Source organism: Aquarana catesbeiana, linkage group LG06 (genome assembly GCF_042186555.1).
Source record: "Aquarana catesbeiana isolate 2022-GZ linkage group LG06, ASM4218655v1, whole genome shotgun sequence".
NCBI lineage: Eukaryota > Metazoa > Chordata > Amphibia > Anura > Ranidae > Aquarana > Aquarana catesbeiana.
In genome coordinates this window covers 296,495,580-296,518,431 of record NC_133329.1, presented here as the reverse complement: position 1 = coordinate 296,518,431, position 22,852 = coordinate 296,495,580, and the positions used below count along the sequence as shown (strand labels likewise).

The 22,852-nt window shown below is 43.1% G+C and overlaps 1 protein-coding gene across 1 annotated transcript in view; it reads right to left on the bottom strand.

Moving 5' to 3' along the window:
* Positions 1–22,852, bottom strand: part of ADARB1 (adenosine deaminase RNA specific B1) — a 259,557-nt gene that overhangs the window by 169,834 nt on the left and 66,871 nt on the right. The window contains exons 2-3 of the mRNA XM_073633480.1: positions 17,636–17,688; positions 7,613–7,665 (exon numbers count right to left, since the gene is read on the bottom strand). The gene's annotated coding sequence lies outside the window, so the exon portion shown is untranslated. The remainder of the gene's footprint in view (positions 1–7,612; positions 7,666–17,635; positions 17,689–22,852) is intronic.

Sequence of the window (22,852 nt, the reverse complement as noted above, 5' to 3'; positions counted from 1 at the left end):
GTGCCACTGTCCATCACCTGAAGGTGGTCTATAACCCACATAATAATTACTATGGTGCTCTGTGTCCCATGATGTACGATAAAGAAATCCTATTTCTCTTTTTCATACATCATGGGACATAGTCAGGCTAATATTCATTACCTGCTGGGACGTCCCAGAGCAATAGCCTTGAGGGGAAAGAGACACCCTGCCAAACAATAGCCATCAGAACTTATACGGCAGCCCGTAGTACAATGCAGCCGAAAGCCGAATCCTCGGCTGCTTGAACACCCACTTGATAAAATTTTGTGAACGTATGCACTGAAGACCACGTAGCAGCCTTACAAATCTGAGCCACAGATACCTGATGGCAAAAAGCCCAGGAGGTTCCTTCACCTCTGGTAAAATGAGCTCTCATCCTAAAGGGAGGAGCTTTATGTTTCAGACAGTAGGCCTGAATGATCAATTGATTGACCCAATTGGCAATGGAAGCTTTGGAAGCTGCCTGCCCCTTCTTGGGTCCTTTTTTTTTTGTTTTTCCAAGAATCCGGTCCTCGGATCTCCGCAGATCTAGACAGAAACCTTGACTGCCTGGAAAACGTCCAAAGAATACAGTCTCTCTTCTGCCGAATGAGGCAGAGAGGGAAAAAAAAAAAAAGGCGAAATAATGTCCTGATTTAAATGAAAGGCCAACACCACTTTTAGCAAAAAGGATGGAACAGGTCATAATACGACTCTGTCAAGGTGAAGGATCAAGTAAGGTTCCCTGCATGAAAGGGCTGCCAACTCAGACACCCTTCTAGCCGAGGTGACAGCCATCAAGGAAGGCTAGCTTGCGTGACAGCAAGTCTAATGTAATTTCCTTAATAGGTTCAAATGGTTGTTTCTGTAACGCAGACAGAACCAAGTTCAAGTCCCAAGGACACATAGGTGACCTAAATGGGGGGGGGGGGGGAGCAAGCGAGTTGCCCCCCTGCATAAAGGTTCGGATCAGTGAATGGGAGGTTAAGGGCCTTTGGAAGAATACGGATAGGGCCAAAACTTGACCTCTGATTGTACTCAAAGCCAATTTGATTTCCACAGCAGACTGTAGAAAAGAGAATGCCATTTTTTGGCTTCACACCAAGCAATATAAAAGTCTTCCAGACCTTATGATAAATCTTCCTAATGACAGCTTTTCTAGCATTTACTAGAGTAAACACCACTGGTCCCGAGGTGCCACGGTCCTTTAATACCCTGGCTTCAATAGCCATGCCGTCAAAATTAGAGACTGTAAACTGGGGTGGAATATAGGACCTAGATCGGGGCGACGTGGAGGAGTCTATTGTCAGTCCCACAATCTCAGGGAACCAGGGCCTTCTGGGCCAGGCTGGTGCCACCAGAATGACTGGAATCCCCCCTCTCCAAATCCTGTGCAGCAAATTTGGAAGGAGAGGGATCGGAGGGAAAGCATAAATCAGGGAGTAGTGGCTCCATGGAACTATCAGAGCATCTGCTCCAATTGCCAAATGATCTCTTGTTCGAGACACAAACTGCTGTGGCTTGTTGTTGAACCTGGATGCCAGTAGTTAGACCTCTGGCCATGCCCAACCTTGGCAAAATTTCCTGGAACACCTCTGGGTGTAGAAACCATTCCCCCGGGCAGATCTGCTGGCAGCTGAGATAATCTGCCTTCCCGTTCTCTACTCCCGGGATAAGGACTGCCGATATTATTGGTACATGTCACCTCTTTCAGAGCTGAACGAAAGACTCCTGGTACCGCCTTGGTGTTTTTTTTTTTAGGCCACTGCCGTGGCATGGTCGGACTGCACCCTAATGGGGCAGTCCGGAAGCTCCACCATCCAGGATCGTAGGGACAGACGTACTGCCCATAATTCTAGGATGTTGATGGGCAGGGTCTGCTCTGACCATTTCCCCTGGACTGTGAGCCCATCTAGGGTACCTCCCCCAGCCTGAGAGACTGGCATCTGTAGTCGGTACTCTCTAAGTTACCGGGAGAAAGGATTTTCCCTTTTGCAGGTTCTGATCCTGCAACCACCAGTTTAGGCTTAAGCACGCCTGAGGAGATAAGCACATTGAATAATCCAGGGCTTTTCTTGCTCTGTTCCAAGCCAACAAGATGTCTTGTTGTAAAGGCCTGGAATGGAAGTGGGCATGGGGCACTGCCTGGGAGGATACCATCCTCCCTAGAAGACTCATACAGAGCCGAATGGAGGGTTGCCTCGTGCCCCCTTTCTGACGCACCCGATCATTCAGGGCACAGACCCTTACGGATGGCAAGAATACTCTCCAACCGTGTTTAGAATCAGATCTAAATATTTTAGACTTTGAGCTGGTCTCAAGGCTGACTTTTCGTTATTTATGATCCAGCCCAAGCTTTTCAAATACCTCACTGTGTATATTATGCTCTGTTCTAGAGCCTGTAATGAGTGATCTCTGAGCAGGAGGTCATCCAGATACCCGAGCACCAGGATCCCTTGGACTCTTAAAAGACCCAGTACTGGTGCTAGGACCTTTGTGAACACCCGAGTAGCTGTAGCAAGCCCGAAGGTTAGAGCCACAAACTGAAAATGACGTTCCTCTACTGCAAAACGTAGGAACCGCTGAGGAGGCTGAAAGATAGGCACGTGCAAGTATGCGTCCTTTATATCGATGGAGGCTAAAAAATCTCCTCTGGAGTGAGGTAATACTGAGCGGACAGACTCCATCCGAAAGGATTGTATCAATAGATACTTGTTCAGGGACCTTAGGTCCAGAATAGGCCTTGTGTCCCCGTTTGGGTTATGAACTGTAAACATGTTTAAGTAAAACCCTGTGCATATTCCAGGTACCGGAACCTCAATCACTCCTTGATGCACTAGATGTAGTGCCTGAAGCATTAAGTTTTTTTGGAGGATCTGAGGGAACGCTAGATGTTAGAAACTTGAGGGGGCACCCCCTGTAACTCCAGCTTGTAATCGCGAAATATAATTCAGGTGACCCACTCGTCCTTATTGTCGTTTTTCAAAAGTCCGCAAAGTGCAGCAGCTTTCCCCCCACCCGATGGAGTGGGGGGGTCCCCTCAAAAGGAGGGCTTGGTGCTGGGTTTAGAAGAATTTTGGACCCAGGCCTTTTTCTGGCCCTGGCCCTAGCGCCCTGTTGGCGGAACCGCCCTGACACTAAGACATTTGAGGAAGCAGTCCCTGGGTTTTTAAACGAGGGACGTTTGGTGCTTTTCTTCACAGGAAGTAAAGCCTCTAAACTCAACTGCCTATAAACGACCCTGTACAAAAAGTAACAGTGATTGTTTCACAATGCCAACATCCAGGTATATGGATATAGAGAAAGAGGGATTCTCCTTGGGGTAGGACTTTAACGGCACTTAGATAAATGTCACAAATCAGATAAATAGAAATAATATCCGTTAGGATTTTTGCACTTTTAATCTGCCATCTGGTAAGGAGGCTGTCTGTGTGGTGTTGGTGATTGGATTTGTTTCTTCACTGGGTGTTTTTTATGCACTTCCCTTTGTTTCACATTGTGAGTGCTACTTCATTCTATATTTATATATTTTTTTCTGTGTCAGTATTACGCTATGTTCTTTAATTTTTTTCTGGGATGATTTTATAACGTGGAATCAGCGCTAACCCGTGGTTCAAGTCAATTATCAATTCATCTTACTGTGACTGGTCCACATCAAGGCCTTGGCTGGGTTAAGCCACCTGTCTAATTGGCTTACGTTCTGGTAAGCATGCCATTTATAAGTTGGGGATACACTTCGTTATGTTAAGTCACTGAGTGTTATTATTTGAAGCATTGGAACATCTACTATTTTGGACTTTAATAAGCACATCACAGAACTTTTTGTTTGTGTTTTCTGGGTTGTTCAATATTTAATTTTTCGATTTTTTCACATATTTATATATTTTTTTTTAGTTCATACCGAAAACTTTACCCTTTTAATTTTCTAGCACAGCTTATCTGTTTTGTGTATATTCCACAATAAGCTCATTTGATTCTTCCAAGCGCTTTTTTTTTTTTTTTTTTTTTTTTTTTAAGTTAAATAGAAAAATGGTCTTAATTTTAAAATATATGACGGTTTTTCTACTTAAAGTGGTGTTCCGGGCGAAATGATACTTTTTAAATTAAAATACCCCTATAATACACAAGCTTAATGTATTCTAGTAAAGTTAGTCTGTAAACTAAGGTCTGTTTTGTTAGTTTATAGCAGTAGTTTGTTATTTTATAAACTTACAGCAGGCCGTGGCCATCTTAAGTGTGGACATCTGAAGCCAGACTGTATTTCTTCCTGGATCTCATCCTTGCAGATCTCGCACATGCTCAGTGCAGCACAAGCAGCGTAATAGGTTTCAAGTCAGTTTCCATAGCAACGGAAGCTTCAGAGGAAGTTGCCGCCCCAACCCAGAAGGCATTGCAAACAGGAAATGATGCGATGGGCCGCAGCCAGGGAGGAGGAAGTGAAAAATTAATACAGCAGATATACAGTAAGTGCTGAGAAAAAAAAAAAATATCCAATTTGTTTACAGTGCACAGTTTAGTGAGGGATGCTGAAGAGTTGTAAAAATGGGTGGAACTCCACTTTAACTGATTTGTGACATTTATCTAAGTGCTGTTAAAGTCCTACCCCAAGGGGAATCCCTCTTTCTCTAGATCCATAAATGACCCTGTACATGTACTGATAAGATAACATAGGAGAGTTCAGGAACAGTTGAAAAAAAATGCCCAACTGCTCCTAAATGTCCATTTACCAGCAGCAGTGTACATGAGGCCTAACTGAACTTTTATCACTTCCATCGGCTCATTCCCCAATTAAAACCTTTTGTACCACTTGGCCCATCCTACTTGATTGTAAGCTCTTAACAGGGTCTGCTTAAACCTCTATTTTATTGTGTTTTAACTGTAATATCTCCCTTTATGTTGTAAAGCACTGCGCAAACTGTTGGCGCTATATAAACCCTGTATAATAATGCATTTTGCAGTAACACACTGTATGAGAAAATAATCCAGGACAGCCGCAATGCTGCCCTCACAGCTCCCAGGAAACAAAGTGACCAAACTGGGCCAGCATATTTACCGAGTTAACCAAAATAGGTTATAATAGCCACCTCCACTTTTCATCAGTATACCAACTATCACCCTGTACTCTGCACTGACGGAGAACACTGGGTCTCTACATCACGTACCGTGGACAGTACATGCACAACTTGTGTTAGAGCTGAAAACACCACAGCACAATGTAAGCACTACCAGGCAGACATATTTAGCAGACTAGCCAGTTTGTATCTAAGAAGTGTTCTGATGTTTGACATTTGATGAGGTGGGTGACGGGTGCTGCTGTGGCTTTATGTATACGTTTGTACGCTAAAAGGAGGTGTGCCTCATATCTACAGGGCAGGGAAACGGATGTATAAATATGGTAAATTAAAATGTGAAAGGAATTTGCGGATTAGGGTTAGCAGACATTTAACAAGTAAATTGCTACTACTGTGTAAGCAGGATGAGTTTATAATATCACACAATACATTTTTGTATACAGCAAAATAAAGTAATCCCGACAGCAGCAGCAGAGCTATACTTTAGTCTACCTCCTTATTATACCATCTGTTTTCATTGCGTAAAAGAGGCTACCAAAGACTGAGGAGGGGGGAAATATTGGCGTTTCTGGAGAAAAAAAAGAAAAGGTTTCCAAATAAAAAAAAAACACAAAACAAAAAAACACACACGATTAAATGTATAAAACAGTTGTTCAAAAGTGTTATAGTTAAAAAATAAAATTAAAAAAAAAAGGGAACGCTTTTAAATCCTTTGCTTCTTCATACTGCTGTTAACAGGACCTTTCTACTCAGATGTTGGTGAATTGGCAGTATAACTATACACCAGAAACTAATCGACTAACAGACTATAAATATCAAGCATAACCGTTCACCTTTCATCGGCATTGTGAGAAAATCAAAACTGGGTAAAGCAGAGCAGAAATTTAAATCCATGTCAGAGAAAGTGTACAATACAAGATACGCAGCAACAAGGCTGCATTCACATGAGCGTTTTGCCACAGTGAGAATGGCAGCGGCAGGAATACGATTCCTGATGTGATGTTTGATAGGTGTGAATGGCTAGCTGCGCCCACTTACTTTACATGACAGGTTGTCAGAGGCTGCAGCTATTTGTGGCAGCTCTCATATCCAGCAATTACCTGCGATGATCTCTGCTAGGCGCACAGTGTAGTAACTTACTGATGTTAATAAACAGGATATTATTGGCAGAAAGAACCAAGGCAAAAAAAACACTAAAGTTTAGTTCTGTAACAACCTTGTAAAAAATAGTAATGATATAGAATAATATATATATATTTTTTTTTTTCCCACACACTTAAAATTGTTCTTTATCCTCTTACAGATTTTAGTTTCACAAACATCTACAAACACGTATCTACACTAAAAGTTATTATTTTTCTTTTTTTTAAAGCTCTGAAAGCATGGGTGCCCTTTGAAGCTTTATGCAGCTCTGTGAATTGTCCCACAGACAATGCACCCATGTTCAGATCCATTAAAAAAGCTATAAACCTCCTTACCTCCAGGACAGAGGATGGGGGGTTACAGTTGTAACCAGGACAGAAAAGCACAGGCAGCAATAAAACAGGGAATGCACACTTCTCACCAAGAGTGTTCTCGTCTCTGTCCCCACTGGCTGTGCCCCTTTCCCCACCACCACTCAACCATGACGTTTATAGGAGACAAATAACTGGCGCTGGCCTCTGGAAACAAACAGACACACAGATCACAAGAAAGGACTTACAATAATAAATGCCGGCTGCTAGCAAACGCACTGCCTTTTCCCCAGATTCCCACATTCTCGTTTACAATAGTACAGTATCAGTCAGGGTTCTAACGCCTCCAGGTTGCAATACTACATTACATTTTAAAGAAAATTGCAGTGCTGCAGACTAAAAAGGAAATAATTTTAATAGTCAAGTACAATATGACTTGAGTACCAATAAAAAAATATATATATTTTTACAAGTGGAGTTACCCTTTAAATACAGCATATATAAATTTCACTCAATATTATTCCTATCTATCCATCTCAGCACTGACTGATCCTTTACTATTGTAAAAGACAGCAGGTAGCTGGAAACAGGCAGCAGTTCAGAGAGCGGCTCAGCGCCAGAGGTTCATGCTTGCCAGTGGTTGGTATGCTTACTTGAAAGGAAGTCTGTACAGGGCTTTGTGAGCTGCTGAGGAGCAAAGGATGTGACCTGCAGGGACAGGGGAAAGTGCCATCAGGTGGAGAGCCTTGAGCACTCACACATTTCAGTGCACTTTACCATCAGGGTAATGTTTACTATTTGTGGTTTAACTGCGAGTGGACACACGTGATTTTTTTTTTTTTTTTTTCTTTTTTTAATACATTTACAAAGATTTCAAACAAACTTCCTTCCTAATCACTGGACACAAAGCTGGAGTGTGGCAAGGAGTTCTTCATTTTACCATAACCACCAAGCAGCATAACCACCTTTAGTTTCAGGGGGAAAAAAGTTCTCATTAAAATGACAAAGTAACATTCATAAATACCAACTAATGACATGTGAATGCGCCAAGCGTAAATTAAAAAATTTTAAAAAATGGGGGCATACCTGCAAAGTTTTCAGGTAGGTCCTGCTTTCACAAGGCGTTCAGCAAGTTTAGCCTACAAGAGAAGAAAAGATTTTTATTAGAAGAGGATTTTGAGTTGTGCTTTAACGCTCTGTGATGGCACACAGCACTGACTAAACAAGGTCCTGAATTCCCTGTAAAGAGTTACTATTTTCACTCATACAGTTTAAAATATAAATTACAAGACACAGAACACAACGTCAAGTCTTTGCCAACATTTTATTGTGGTCATTATGTCTTAAGAGGAAATGCATGAAGCTGAACTCCAGAAAGGAAAAAAAAAAAAAAAACTGCCTTGCAGTGGTGGGGCTGCCTACACAGATAGTTTATGTCTAAGGGAATGCAAAAAATAATTTTTACTCATCTGATCCTCTGCTTTTGCAAGCACTTTCAAGGCGTAATGACCAGTCCCCATAGCCTCTCTCTTGCTATGCTCCGGCAGTTGCAGGTCCTCTGACATCATGAAGTCCAATGCAGAGCCTATAGCCCTGCATTGGATGGGAGGACTCCAAGGGACAGTCTACTGCCAGAGCGTAGGAGTGTGGAGGAGAGTCCCAGCTGCCTAAGAAGCAGAGGATCAGGTAAGTAAAACTGCTTTTTTGCTGCACCCTAGACCTAAACGAGCATTCAAACCTTTGCAGTGGGGAGGCATCCCCACTGCAAAAGGGATGTTTTTCCTTTAAAAGGAAGAAGGGCTTGAAGAATTTGTTTAACAAACAAAACATGGGATTAAACTTGCCAAACTGAATTACTTGCCCGTTTGGACCACTGATTCATTATAAGAGTATACATTCATACATCCATGCAGAAAAATGTAAGACCTAACATTGAAATAACCCTGCAATCACCCCACAGCACTAAAGAAGACTCAGATCATTCAGATTCACTTGACTCCACCTAGATTTGTCTTGTTCACTGGTCAGCTGCTCTATGGTCTGCAAGTGGCGAGGAAGTGATTTCCTTTCAATGGTGGTACAGTGGATTAGATTTAAAAAAAAAAAAAAAAAAAAAAAAAACCCACAGTATAGCCATTTCTCTACTCAAAAAGAGAAAAGATAAGAGGGTGAAACTACAACACTTCAGACTATGCACTGTTTATCTACCACTGGTAACTGTAGAGTCATACCTAATACAATTCCAAAATTCTCACATTTCCCAACACTAATGCTCTTTTATATATTCCAAATGCAATTTTATCTTTTCCGATTTTTGTACAGATAGCTGCTCGGGGTTACTGTGCTTGTTCCATATGCTTGAAGCAATCCTCTATCAATCTATATGGTTCAGTACCATGGCTTGGTATCCCTCTCTATAATGGTTCTTATTCTGTTATGTATGGACACAACATGGGCAAAGACTACAGCTCCTGTTCTTCATGCTGGGTTACATTATTATGTGTGTCTAGCCTCTGCACGCTACCATTTCTCTTGTCCGGCAAATCGCCGTATCTGTGGATTAAATATTGATGCTGTGCAACAGAATGGCTACTGTTATTCATGCCAAATACTGGAAGCTGAACTATAACATGGATTTATACTGCATATTCCAGGCATCTGATGCAAGACTGAACATAACCATGGTCTCTACAAAACGTCTGTACAAAAGGTGTTGTCTACTCTAAAACGTCTCCAAGCTCAAAACAAGCTTAGCTAGAATCGGCCAACATGCTATGCTGGCAAGCTCTGACAAGCTAAATAGGCAGCACTCCCGACAGCTAACTTTTCAAGATATAGAGACAAAAAGAAAAAGAAAAACTGCGCTGCAGAGCAAAAAAGGTCAAAGGTAAAAGCTGCACACAAAATACACCAATATCTGTGTATACCATGAAAAATAAAAAATAAATAAAGTGCGCTAATTATATGAAAATACACACATAGATGTGAATACATGTGGGTGGTAGTAAAAACCACAATCTACTGAGAGCAAGTAAATGACTCCATGAGTGGTAGAAATATATAAGTGCAAAACATAAAAACTCAAATAAAAAGAAGAAACAAAAAATGTGTACGTGAAGTACAATGATATTAATAGCGTGAAAATCTGAAAATTTTTTTGAAGACGTCTACTAATGACGAAACATGTAGGGCGTGGCTACGTTGTAAGCCGTCACGATTGCCCCATGTTATGCACGGGTTATTACGATTCTTATATGCCGGCTTGTTTTTAATTGTATTTTTACCTCACGGAGCGTGCACTCTCCGTTGCTGTCTGTACTTTTATTGAATAAATTCCGAAACTTTTTACACTATTGGAGCTCCGCTCTTTTGCTTTTTCCTTTGCCACACTGGGAGCAAGAGAGCTTTCCTTCCCCCCTCTCCAGGCGTTTCACTTGGACCAGCCCGGATCGGAGACAACATTCCTGACAGCTGCTGGGGAGATCTTCTCATTACACGGTCCCTGCAGAGGGCAAAAATCTGCATGCCTGATAGACCCTGCCAAGGAGGGGGTCCAACACGGAGGGTAAGAGTCCACCTTTATCACTTTCTCACTTATTGGAGTCACCGTCAGTGGATTTGCACCATCCTGCACATCTTTCTCCTTTGTCAATCCACTCATAGGGGGATTAGTTGCTGCTGAGCTGTATAGTGGATGGAAGCTTTTTTTCACTGATGAACTTTTTATGTTTGAACCCATGGACTGAGTTTGTTTGATTTTCAGATTTTCACGCTATTAATATCATTGTACTTCACATGTACACATTTTTTGTTTCTTCTTTTTATTTGAGTTTTTATGTTTTGCACTTATATATTTCTACCACTCATGGAGTCATTTACTTGCTCTCAGTAGATTGTGGTTTTTACTACCACCCACATGTATTCACATCTATGTGTGTATTTTCACATAATTAGCGCACTTTATTTATTTTTTATTTTTCAAGATATAGAGACAGACAGACACAGATCGATAGACACAAACAGTGCATCTGGAAAGTATTCACATCGCTTCACTTTTTCCACATTTTGTTGTTACAGCCTTATTCCAAAATGAATTATTTTTTATTTTTGTCAAAATTCTACAAACAATACCCCATAATGACAACGTGAAGGAAGTTTGTTAGAAATCTTTGCAAATGTATTAAAAAAAAAAAAAAAAATATCAATCACATGTGCACAAGCCTTTGCTCATAACTTTGTTGAAGCACCTTTGGCACCAGTTACAGCCTCAAGTCTTTTCCAAGTATGATGCTACAAGCTTGGCACACCTATTTTTGGGCAGTTTCTCACATTCTTTGCAGGACCTCTGAAGCTCCATTAGCTTTGATGGGGAGCGTCAGTGTACAGCCATTTTCAGAGATGTTCAATTGGGTTCAAGTCTAGGCTCTTGCTGGGTCACTCAAGGACATTTACAGAGTTATACTGTAGCCACTTTTTTATCTTGGCTGTGTGCTTAGGGCCATTGTCCTGTTGTAAGATGAACCTTTACCCCAGTCTGAGGTCCAGAGTGCTCTGAAGCAGGTTATCAAGGACGTCTCTGTACAATGCTGCATTCATCTTTCCCTCAATCCTGACTAATCTCTCTTCCTGCCACTGAAACATCCCCACAGCATGATGCGGCCACCACCATGCTTCACTGCAGGGAATGGTATTGACCAGGTGATGAGCAGTGCCTGGCTTCCTCCAGACACGACGCTTGCCATCAGGCCAAAGAGTTCAATCTGTTTCATCAGACCAGAGAATTTTGTTTCTCAAGGTCAGAGTCCTTCAGGTGAACTCAAGGTGGACTGTCATGTGCCTTCACTGAGGAGTGGCTTCTGTTTGGCCACTCTACCATACAGGCCTGATTGGTGGAGAGCTGCAGAGATGGTGGTTCTTCTGGAAAGTTCTCCTCTCGCCACAGAGAAATGCTGGAGCTCTGTCAGAGTGACCATCGGGTTATTGGTCACCTGACTAAGGCCCCTCTCCCCCCCAATCGCTCAGTTTGGATAGTCAGCCCGCTCTAGGAAGCATCCCGGTGGTTTCAAACTTCTTCCATTTACAGATGATGTAGGCCACTGTGCTCATTGGGACCTTCAATGCTGCAGAAATTTTTCTGTACCCTTCTCCAGATCTGTGCCTCGATACAATCCTGTCTCGGGTCTACAGACAATTCCTTTGACTTCATGGATTGGTTGGTGCTCGGACATGCACGGTTACCTGTGGGAAACAGGTGTGTGCCTTTTCAAATCATGTCCAATCAACTCCTTAGACTCCAATCAATTGTAGAAACAACTCAAGCATGATCAGTGGAAAGAGGATGCACCTGAGCTCAATTTTGAGCATCGTGGCAAAGGCTGTGAATATGTATTTATGTAAACTATTTTATTCCTGATTTTTATAAAGATTTCAAACAAACTTGTTTTGTTTTCACAATTTCATTATGGGGTATGGTTTGTAGAATTTAAAATAATGAATTTAATCCACTTTGGAATAAGGCTGTAACATAAAATGTGGAAAAAGTGAAGCGCTGTGAATACTTTCTGGATGCACTGTGTATATATTTATTTTGGAGTAAAGGGGGGGGGGGTTATAATCGCTGTTTCATTTTGCCATACACAATATATACCCCAATTTTTTTGTAAAATATGAAAGATGTCACACCGAGTTAGATACCAAACATGTCACGCTTCAACCACTTCAATACTGGGCACTTTCTCCCCCTTTTTGCCCAAATTTTCAGCTTTCAGGGCTGTCACACTTTGAATGACAATTGCGTTGTCATGCAACACTGTACCCAAATACATTTTTAATCATTTTCTTCACACAAATAGAGCTTTCTTTTGATAGTATTTAATCATTGCTTGGTTTTTTTTTTTGTTTTTTTTTTTAGTAAAACAAAGTTTGTTTCGGTCAGTAAGTTTTGTAAATAAGCAATTTTTCTCCTTCACTGATGTGCATTGATGAGGCTGCACTGATGGGCACTGATGGAGGTACTAATATGCCGCACTGATAGGTGGGACTGATATGCGGCAATGAAAGGCAGCACTGACTGGCATCACTGATGGGCACTGGGGGGGGGGCTTTACTGTAATCAGGGCACCGATTATCAGTGCCGTAAATACCTGTCTGGGTGTCCCCTGCAAGGAGATGCCGCTGATCGGCTCTCGTGAGGAGAGACGATCACCGGCACTTCCGCATTTACATGTGACCAGCTGTGACTGGACACAGCCGATCACATGGCTAAAGAGGCACGTTATCGGCTTTTTACAGAGATCGGGGTAGTGAGGTGTCCTAAGAACACGGCAGCGATCGTTGCCACTGTGATGCACACCCCAGTGGGTGCACAAGAACGGCCATTCTGGGGCGACATCATATGACGTTCTCCCAGAACGAGCGTTGCACCGCTTCTCCGTCATTTGACGGTGGGCGGGCGTCAAGTGGTTAAAATTGCAAATGCTCCTGGAATGGGGGACAAACTACAGTTTTACAGGTTACCTGTTTAGAGTTAGAGGAGGTCCAGCACTACAATTCTTGCTCTCGCTCAAATGTTCACAGCGATACTGCACATGTTGTGCGAAAACCGTTTACATATGCATGCACGACTTGTGTATGTGTTGTTTCTGCGCGCAAGCACAGAGGGATGGGGCGCTCTACTCTTATTTTTACACTGTCCCTTTAATTTTTTGATAGAGGCAATGGGGGGGGGGGGGGGGGCGGAATAGGTCTCTATATATATATCTCAATTGGTGCTGCCTATTTATATAGAGTATTATTCCTTGGTCTCTAAGGAAACCCAATCTATGCAGGGCCGTAGATAATTTTTCGTCGGGGGGGGGGGGGGGGGGGGGTCAGCAGGTGCTAAGTAAAACAAATTGCACCAAATTCATAAAGACTGGAAAAGGAAAAACTATGTGTTGCTCATAGTAAGCAATCACATCCTTAATTCTATTTTCTCAGATAAAATTGAACACGATTTCAGTTTTGCCTTCTTCCAGTTTTTATGAAGATTGCAGTGAGGTTGGCTACTGTCCAGTCTAAGGCCTGGTACACACTGTCACACGCTGGGCTGAACGAAAAAACCTGACCGATCACTGTACTAACACATGCAGTGTTAGTACAGCGATCTCGCAAGCTGTGCTATTGTGTTCTGACAGGGGACACTCCACCAGAATACAGCTGTCAGTGCTCTTAGCCATTGGTGTGGCCATCACTGGGTGGTGCACTGTAATAGCCAGTCTTACTGGGCAGGTGCAAAGGGCACCATCACCAGCACAATCACTGATTTTTTTGTTATCCCGGTATACCAGACAAGAGAAATGGTACTGTGCACAGTTCATACATACAAAACATATTTTGAGCATGAGGGGTATGCCAGGGAAAAAAAAGAAGGACCCGCGTAGCGTGCTGGGAAGAAATTGGGTGTGGACAAAATTGTGGGAGGGGCTTAAAGACAGTGGGGGAGAGAATGCGGATGGATTACAGGAGATAATCAAAAACCGCGGACGGACAACAAAAGATAATCAGAGATTGCGGACGGATTACAGGAGATAGAGACTGCGGATGGCTTACCCTCATCTTAGGGTCCTTACTCCCTCAGTGACCCCCTGCAGATTCTTTTTGGAGCCGTCATGCACTGACCTTAATATTCTGGTGGAGGCCAGACACTGAGGGCAAGAATTGGTCTTCTCCCCCTCCTTGCAGTACATTTGAAATTTGTGCACTGCGCGCAGTGTGCACTGGGTCAGTGGACTGCCCTGCCCCCTGCCCGAGCAGAGCCGTCAGCGACCTCACCCGAGCCGTCAATGGACCGCTCCACCCCCTGCTCCAGCCGACCATAAACGTCAGCGGAGCGCCCCGCTCCCCGCCTAAGCCAAGCTGTCGGTGACCCCCCCGTCCAGGCCGAGCGGGGGGTGTCAACGGAGGGCCCGCCTCCGCCGAGATGAGCCGAGATCTAAAGCGCCCCAACCTGGAGGGAGGGGGGGGGGAGAATGACAGCGGCTGGATCAATACAGGAGCTTGCCTTGTTCCCGTCCATTGACAATTATAAGCCGGACGGGACAAGTGTAAAGCTCCCTTTTTTTCACAAACATAACTCTGCTCTGGGGAGGCAACCCCCCCCCCCTTATCTACGTCCATGAATCTATGAGCTAGCTATTAATTCAGGATTCACTCGCTCTACCGTCCAACCTGGGGTGCTAACAGGGGTAACCGGATGAACAGATCTTAACATACACACACCGTAAATATTTTAAACTCCAATCTTTATACGTGGTATTTAAACTTAAATGAAAGCAAGTGAGGAGATGAATAGAGAGAGAAGACAGAGAAGTTATCAAGGAATACACAAGTTAAGCATAAGTCAGGAGTAAATCACCTAAAAGGAAACTAGCCATTTTAAGCTTTTCTGCACAGATACAGGGCCTTATGCCAAAATATGTGCCCTTATCAGAAGTTGGTTTTGTTTACAGAATACCATGCCACAGTTATCACCTAATTCCATAAAGAACAAAAACTCAGGCAGAGCACAAAGAGGCTTGAGAAACAGACTAACCACTTAAGGACCGGAAGGATTAACCCCTTAATGGCCAGGCCTTTTTTGCTATATGGCAGTACATCGCTTTAACTGGGTACAACATTGCACGACCGCGCAATTTGTCAAACAAAATTTATGTCCTTTTATTCCCACAAAGAGCTTTTTGGTGGTATTTGATCACCTCTGCAGTAAAAAAAACGAATTTCTTCATCAGTTTAGGCCAATATGTATTCTATTTATTGTATTCTATTATTTTTGGTTTAAAATTATATTTTTATTTTTACTTTTTTACTAGAATGACAGTGATCAGCAATTTTTTGCAGCACTGCGACATTGCGGCGGACAGATCGGTTACTTTTGAAACTTTTTGGGACCAGTGACATGTATACAGCAATCAGTGCTATAAAAATGCACCAATTACTGCAAAAAGGACACTAGCAGGGAAGGGGTTTACACTAGGGGACGACCAAGGGGTTGAATATGTTCCCTGGGAACTGTTTCTAACTGGGATGGGAGTGGACAGACAGGGAGCACAGAGAGATTGCTGTTTCTAATTACTAGAAACAGACGACAACTCTGTACTCCACTGACAAAACAGGGATCTGTTCGTTTACATTGACAGATCCCCGTTCTGGCTCTGTGGAGCGATCGCAAGTGGTCAGCAGACATCATGGCCGCCGGCCAGGCACATCGGCGGCGTACGCACTGTATCTATTGCATGAAGTGACGCACACCTATGACGATTTGCGCAACAGAGCCGACCTGCCGCAGTGTAACTGTGGCGGATGGTCGGCAAGTGGTTTCAGCGTAACTATCAGGGACTAAAAAACAAACATAGAAACTTAAAGGGCAACCAACATCCCCTAATCCATGGGATTACTGACCAAATGAGGGATAATGTTTCATTATTCATATTTCATCAACCTAATCATCCCCTGCTGCTAGAACACCTTTATAACCATAGACAGAAAAAAGAAAAAATAAGCACATTAGGATTAACATTCCAACTTGTTTAAACCATGAAAATCACCAAAGCTTCCTAAGGCCTCTTTCACATGGACGATCCGTATGTCCGTTTTTCATCCTTCCGTTTTCGGATGAAAAACGGACATACATTCATCCCTATGGAGCGTCGGATGTCAGCGGTGACATGTCCGCTGACATCCGACCCCGCTCCGATCCGAAAAGTGTAACGGAGGAAAAACCTACTTTTCCATCCGTTTTCGGATCGGGTGACGACGGACACTACGGTCCGTCGTCATCCGATCCCCAAATAGGGGAGAGCGGCGCTCTGACAGGTCCGTCGCTGCACAGTGTGCAGCGATGCACCTGTCATCTTCCTGCTCAGCGGGGATCGGCGGAGCGATCCCCGCTGAGCCAGCGGATGTTCACGGGGCGGATCATCACTGATCCGCCCCGTGAGAAAGAGGCCTAAACTCTTAAAAAGGATTCCACCCATCATCAGCAATTTTCCTAGCTTCAGCCTGAAGTCCAGCTACTACTTCAAGATGCTGCTCAAATTACTAAATAATATTTGGGCACTTCCACACTTGTATTGTGTATCCACGTGCAGCACTCAGGTGTGCATAGGGAACTGTGGGGACCCCTAACAGTAAAATTATTTTCGTAGCGTGGGTTGTCAGCCTCCAAGAAAAGTAATTTGCGCCACAAACCCACGGACATTTACCGGAGTCCCTTCTACACGTACAGTATTAAAACCCCTTATGGTATATTTTAGGATGTACCACTCCTTCTCTTGTTATCCTTTCTTTCCCTTTTATTTCTCTCTATCCTAATTTCTTGTTTTTATTCCCCCCTTTCCTCTCTTTTGCCATCTTTCTTCTTCTTTCACTTGTTCTTTCTCTCCCTTTTTCTTTGTTCCTCCCCCTCTTTTCCTCTCCCTTCTATGTATTCTCTATTTTTATTCCTTCTCTTACTCCTTAGTGGGGGGGGGGGATGGGATGGGTGGCAGTGCTGGTGGGGGTTGGAATGAGTGGCAGTGCTGGGGGGAGTTCTGATCATGCAACTTAGGTCATCTGCAGAACTGTAGTGGGGACTTTTAATGACTACTATAATCACAAGTAGTGTTATTCACTGTGTCTCTGGCTTCACTGCGTCTCAGACTTTGTGGTGTCTCGCAGCAGTGACACCTATGCCGAAATCAGGAGACGGGGGCTCCTCCAGCCCCTCCCACTTCACATTCTTCACCAGTCAGCTGACCTCTAGTCTCTGCCCCCAGTCATGCCGTGAACTGAATGGGTGGCTGCGAAGAGGCTAAGTGGGCGGCCGCGGGCTTCAGGGACAGCCCTTCTGGGCAGCCGTGAAATAGCTGGGAGAGCGGTGCGGGCTTCAGAAACAGCCCAGGATTCAGTGACCCCTGGAAAACTGTCATTCGACCCCCAGGTTGAGAACCGCTGATCTACAGGAACATTTTGGGGAGATGACCCTTTTTTCAGAAGACAAAACTAAATGACCAACATTCATAAATACCAACAAATAAAATACGATAACACAAAGTGAAAAAAAAAAAAAAAAAAAACACACACATTACACACCTGCAAAGTTTTCAGGTAGGTCCGGTTTTCAAAAGGCGTTAAGCAAGTGTAGCCTACAAGAAGAAAAATAAAGTCAGAAGAAATCTATTTTTGGAATTTGACAGCAGATGGCTCTAGAGCAGTAATCCTCTTCTACAGACCACAGAAGAGCTGGCTGATTCAATACCATTTTACATATACAGTGAGATTGCATATTTACAGATCCTCAGTGTGGTAGAATGCTAACACTGAAAACTGCAGTATACCAATACATAAGACAAACACCACCATATCAGGACACAACAGTTTGCTTGTATATACCAAGGTACCTGCCTATTGTTTCTTGGATACACAAATACCAAAAGCATTACCCAATCGGCCTTCCCTGATCAAACTGATTTAAAGCAGGAATAAGGCAAGATCTTTTCTAATAAGCCATTCAAACATCCATCCCTATGCCCACAATCATCCTTTTTTTCAAAGTAGAAAAATACTAAAAGTCAGGCTTTAATTTTTAGAGGGAAAATATAGTACAGTAAAACCTTAGTTTAAGAGCGTTTTGAAAGACTAGGAAAATTTTTAAATTTTGACTTGATATACAAGTAGTGTCACGTTAAACCGAGTCCCCCTAAGGCCCCTTACACACGAACGGGCCGTTCAGATCCGCCTGTCAGTTTTGTCGGTGGACCTGAACAGGCACTCCTTGTAAGGCTATGGAGCGGCGGATGTCAGCGGTGACATGTCTGCTGACATCCGACCCGGTCCGATCTGCCAAAATCAGATGGATGGCCCTACTTTCACATCTGTCCCTGGCGGATCGGATGAGATCTGACGAAAATCAGACATGCTGTCCGTTTTCTTCTGATGTCTCCATAGCAACCAACGGCGCTCGACAAGCCCCTCCCTGCTCAGTGAGCAGAGAGGGACCTGTCATCCGCTGGCTCAGCGGAGATCAACGGAGAGATCTCCCGCTGAGTTGGCGGACAGAAGTGGACTCCGTGGCAGCGGATCCGCCTCGTGTGAATGAGGCCTAAAAGAGGAGAGAGGCGCCTCCAAGTGTAGCAATATGGTTACATTTTATGAAAGTACAACATTTAGCAACTCATATGGTTGATGATCCTCCTCACTGCGCTCCACGAGTGGTTCAATTGCTCTACTGCAGGGTAGTCTTCCCGGTCACGATTGCAGACGGACAGCTGTAAGAGCTGGGAGTGTGGAGGATGGTCTATGAGGACGGCTTTACCCCAGATGCCTGCATACTTCGATGTGTCTTATTTTAACCATGTGAGTTGCTAAATGATGTACCTTCATTAAATGTAACCATATTGCTACACTTAGAGGCGCCTTTCTTCTCTTTTATACTCTGGAGCTCCTGATGGATTTTGCTTCTAATTCCCTTTTGGGAAAGGCTGCCATTTGTGGATGGACATTTTATGGTTACACAACCTGGTCACATTGCTATAATCTTTTTATACGGACTATAAACTGAAGGACTTATGAATAAATGGTTGTGGAACGAATCATTTGAGTTTCCATTATTTCTTATGGGGAACTTTGCTTTGATATACAAGTACTTTGGATTAGAAGCATGTTTCTGGAACAAATTATGCTCGCAATCCAAGGTTTTACTGTACATAAAAACGTAAAGGAGTCTTTTATTCACTATAAAATCTATTTCTAGAAGCCCATTGAAGGGCATAGGAATTCTTAGACTGTTGTGTTATAATGAAGAAATGGTCAGCACAGCATAACCCTGCCCACAACCATCACACCCAAGTATCCAAGTATTGTAGCAAAGGTAATATGAAAAATAATGGGAAGGGCCCCTCAATGGACTCAAAGATTCTACAGTGAGAAAAAAAAAAGAAAAAAGAAAAATTGAACGTCTCTTCGATTAAAGGACACAGGAATTCTTAGACTGTCAGGACATCCAAGAGATGAGACCGGATTATCTGCTTGGTAGAACTTCAAAAACAAAAACACACAAGGTGGTAACCTTGCAAACTGGGAAGGGTTTGCAGCCAGTAGCATCCTAGTTAAATATTATCGTGAGTTGGTCTAAAACTAACCCTTAAAGACCATGCAGAGCAAGCACTTCTGATTGAAGAATATTGACTTCAACCACACGAGAGCTGACAAGAAAACAAAACCAGAAAGTTTAGGAGACCAGTGCAGCTGAAATTAACCATTTGTCTATGTGTACGGCACAGTTTAACAAGGTATAAAACACAAGTTGTAGCAGTCTTCTGTGGGAACAATTTGAGGCTGGGTTCCCACTAGTGCGAATTGGATGTGGATTTCTCTGCATCCAATTCGCACAGCAGGAGATTGTGGACGGCTCTCTATGGAGCCGGTTCACATATCCCTGCAGTGGTCGCCGGTGCGATTTGCACAGAAACCCTGTGCGTCTTTTTGGTCCGTTTCAGTTTCAAATTCAGCCAAAAACTTGGGCTGAAACTGGACCTGAAACCGTGAACGAGGACGCACCGGACTTCTGCTGTGAGCCACTGCGTGCGCATATGTGAACCCAGCCTAAAGGTTAAATCGATCTGAAAGGCTCTTTCTAAATATGAATTGTGCTCAACTTCTGTCTTTGAAGAGGAAGTGGTAATGACCCATGGTAATGGTTCCCAGCAGAAAACTGAACCTTTGCTGGCACATGCAGAGACTCCACTTTTGTTCACCAGAGATAGAAATGAAAACCAATACTAAACAAGTTAAAAAAAAAAAAAAGGACAAAAATTCTTTAGCTGTCTGGATGTAGAACATTAACAATAAGAATGTCTAACAGTGCCACACAAAAATACTGGAGTGAATCCACTGGTTACAGAGATCGATGAGGCGAGCACTGGTAACACCCGCATCAAGGTAGGTGAAGCTGCAGGGGAATAATTGCATTCGAAGGGGACCCCAAAGAATCATGACAAAAATAATTTAGCTGTTGGCTATTATGGCATATTATACTTTAAACATTAATTTTTTTTTTTTTTTAGTTTTACGAGTAAAGAGTACCTGAAACCTATTTTAATCAATTGCTTACTGGGCACCTAAACCCCCTTCCTGCCCAGACCAATTTTCAGCTTTTAGTGCTGTCACTCTTTGAATGACAATTGCGCGGTCATACAACATTGTACCCAAATGAAATTTTTAGCATTTTTTCCCCTACAAATAGAGCTTTCTTTTGGTGGTATTTGATGACCTCTGTTTTTTTTTACCTTTTTGTTAAAAAAAAAAGACCAAAAAACAAACAAAATATAAAACGGTTTTTGTTTTTTTAAGAGATTTTGCAAACAGGTAATTTTTCTCCGGCAGTGGTGGGCACTGATAGGGCGGCAGTGGTGGGCACTGATAGGGCGGCAGTGGTCGGCGACACTGATAGGCAGAACTGCTAGATGGCACTGATAGGTGGCACTGATTGCTGGCACTTATGTACTGGTGGGCACTGACTTGTGGCACTGGCAGGTGGCTCTGGCAGGCGGTACTGGTGGGCACACATGCGGCGGCTTCACCTCTTCTTCGGGATCTATGTCCCTTCAACAGAAGTCGGTGATCGGCTTTTTTTCCTCCTCACGCTGTCAGCGTGAGAAAAAAAAAAAATTACTGATCTTCTGTTTACATCATGTGATCAATTGTCATTCGCTGATAGCTGATCACGTGGTAAGGGGCCGGGATCGTCCCCTTACTCCGATCACCCAAGTCTCATTGACTCGGGTGATCGACGAATGCGACCTACAGGGAGGCCTGGCGATCGTGTAAAGGGGAGGACATCTATTGACAGCCTCCCAGGAAAGAAGATCCACGCTGTAGCAGTCATTCGGCTATAGTGATTATCTGAAGGGGTTAATAAAGCTGAGACCATTCCAACATTTTCTGGAATTGAAATCTTTTATTGTCCAGTTATTAGGTCAATATAATGACAAAGAAAAAACATTCTATTTTCACGAAGAATGTTGGGCATTTGACAATATGCCTTCAAACTGTTTTCTTCCATTACATATCCATATATGGCTTTATTGAAAAATGTCTAAACTATCCAAAACAAAGCATAGTTTTAACGTTAGAAACCTGTTAAAGGGTCATTTAAAAAAATTGGCATGCTGTTAAAATATGTAGTTTTGGAGCACACAAACATTCCACTACTGCACTCCAAAATAACATTTTCCAATTAAATAGGAGTGGGCACCAACTAAACGTATCTATGGTTAACATTTGCATTATATTAATTTCCACATTGAATATTCATTATTTCTAGACTCCTCGTGCAAATCTGAATTCTTGATTCATTATAATTACACATATACGCTCACTGGCCACTTTATTAGGTACACTTTGCATACCCCCGGGTTGGACCCCTTTTGCCTTCAGAACTGCCTTAATTCTTTGTGGCATAGATTCAACAAGGTGTTGGAAACATTCCTCAGAGATTTTGGTCCATATTGACATGATAGTGTTACGTAATTGCTGAAGATTTGTTAGCTGCACATCCATGATGCGAATCTTCCACCACATCCCAAAGGTGCTCTATTGCAGTGTTTCTCAACTCCAGTCCTCAAGTACCCCCAACAGGTCATGTTTTCAAGCTTACCATTATTTTGCACAGGTGATTTGATCAATTTCACTGCCTTCGTAATTACCACAGCCGTTTCATCTGAGGGGAATCCCAAAAAAACATGACCTGTTGGGGGTACTTGAGGACTGAAGTTGAGAAACCTTGCTCTATTGGATTAAGATCTGGTGACTGAGCCCACTGGAGTACAGTAAACTCGTTGTCATGTTCAAGGAACCAGTTTGAGATGATTTGAGCTTTGTGACATGGAGAAGTATCCTGCTGGAAGTAGCCATCAGAAGATGGGTGCACTGTGGTCATAAAGACATGGGCAGCAATACTTAGGTAGGCCATGGCGTTTACATTATGCTCAATTGGTACTAAGGGGCCCAAAGTGTGCCAAGAAAATATCTCCCACACCATTACACCACCAGCCTGAACTGTTGATACAAGGCAGGATGGATCCATGCTTTCACGTTTATGCCAAATTCTGACCCTACCATCTGAATGTTGCAGCAGAAATCGAGACTCAAGACAAGGCAACGTTTTTCCAATCTTCTATTGTTAAATTTTGGTGAGCCTGTGTGAATTGTAGCCTCAATTTCCTGTACTTAGCTGACAGGTGTGGCACCCGGTGTGGTCGTCTTCTGCTGTAGCCCATCTGTTTCAAGGTTCGATGTGTTGTGCATTCA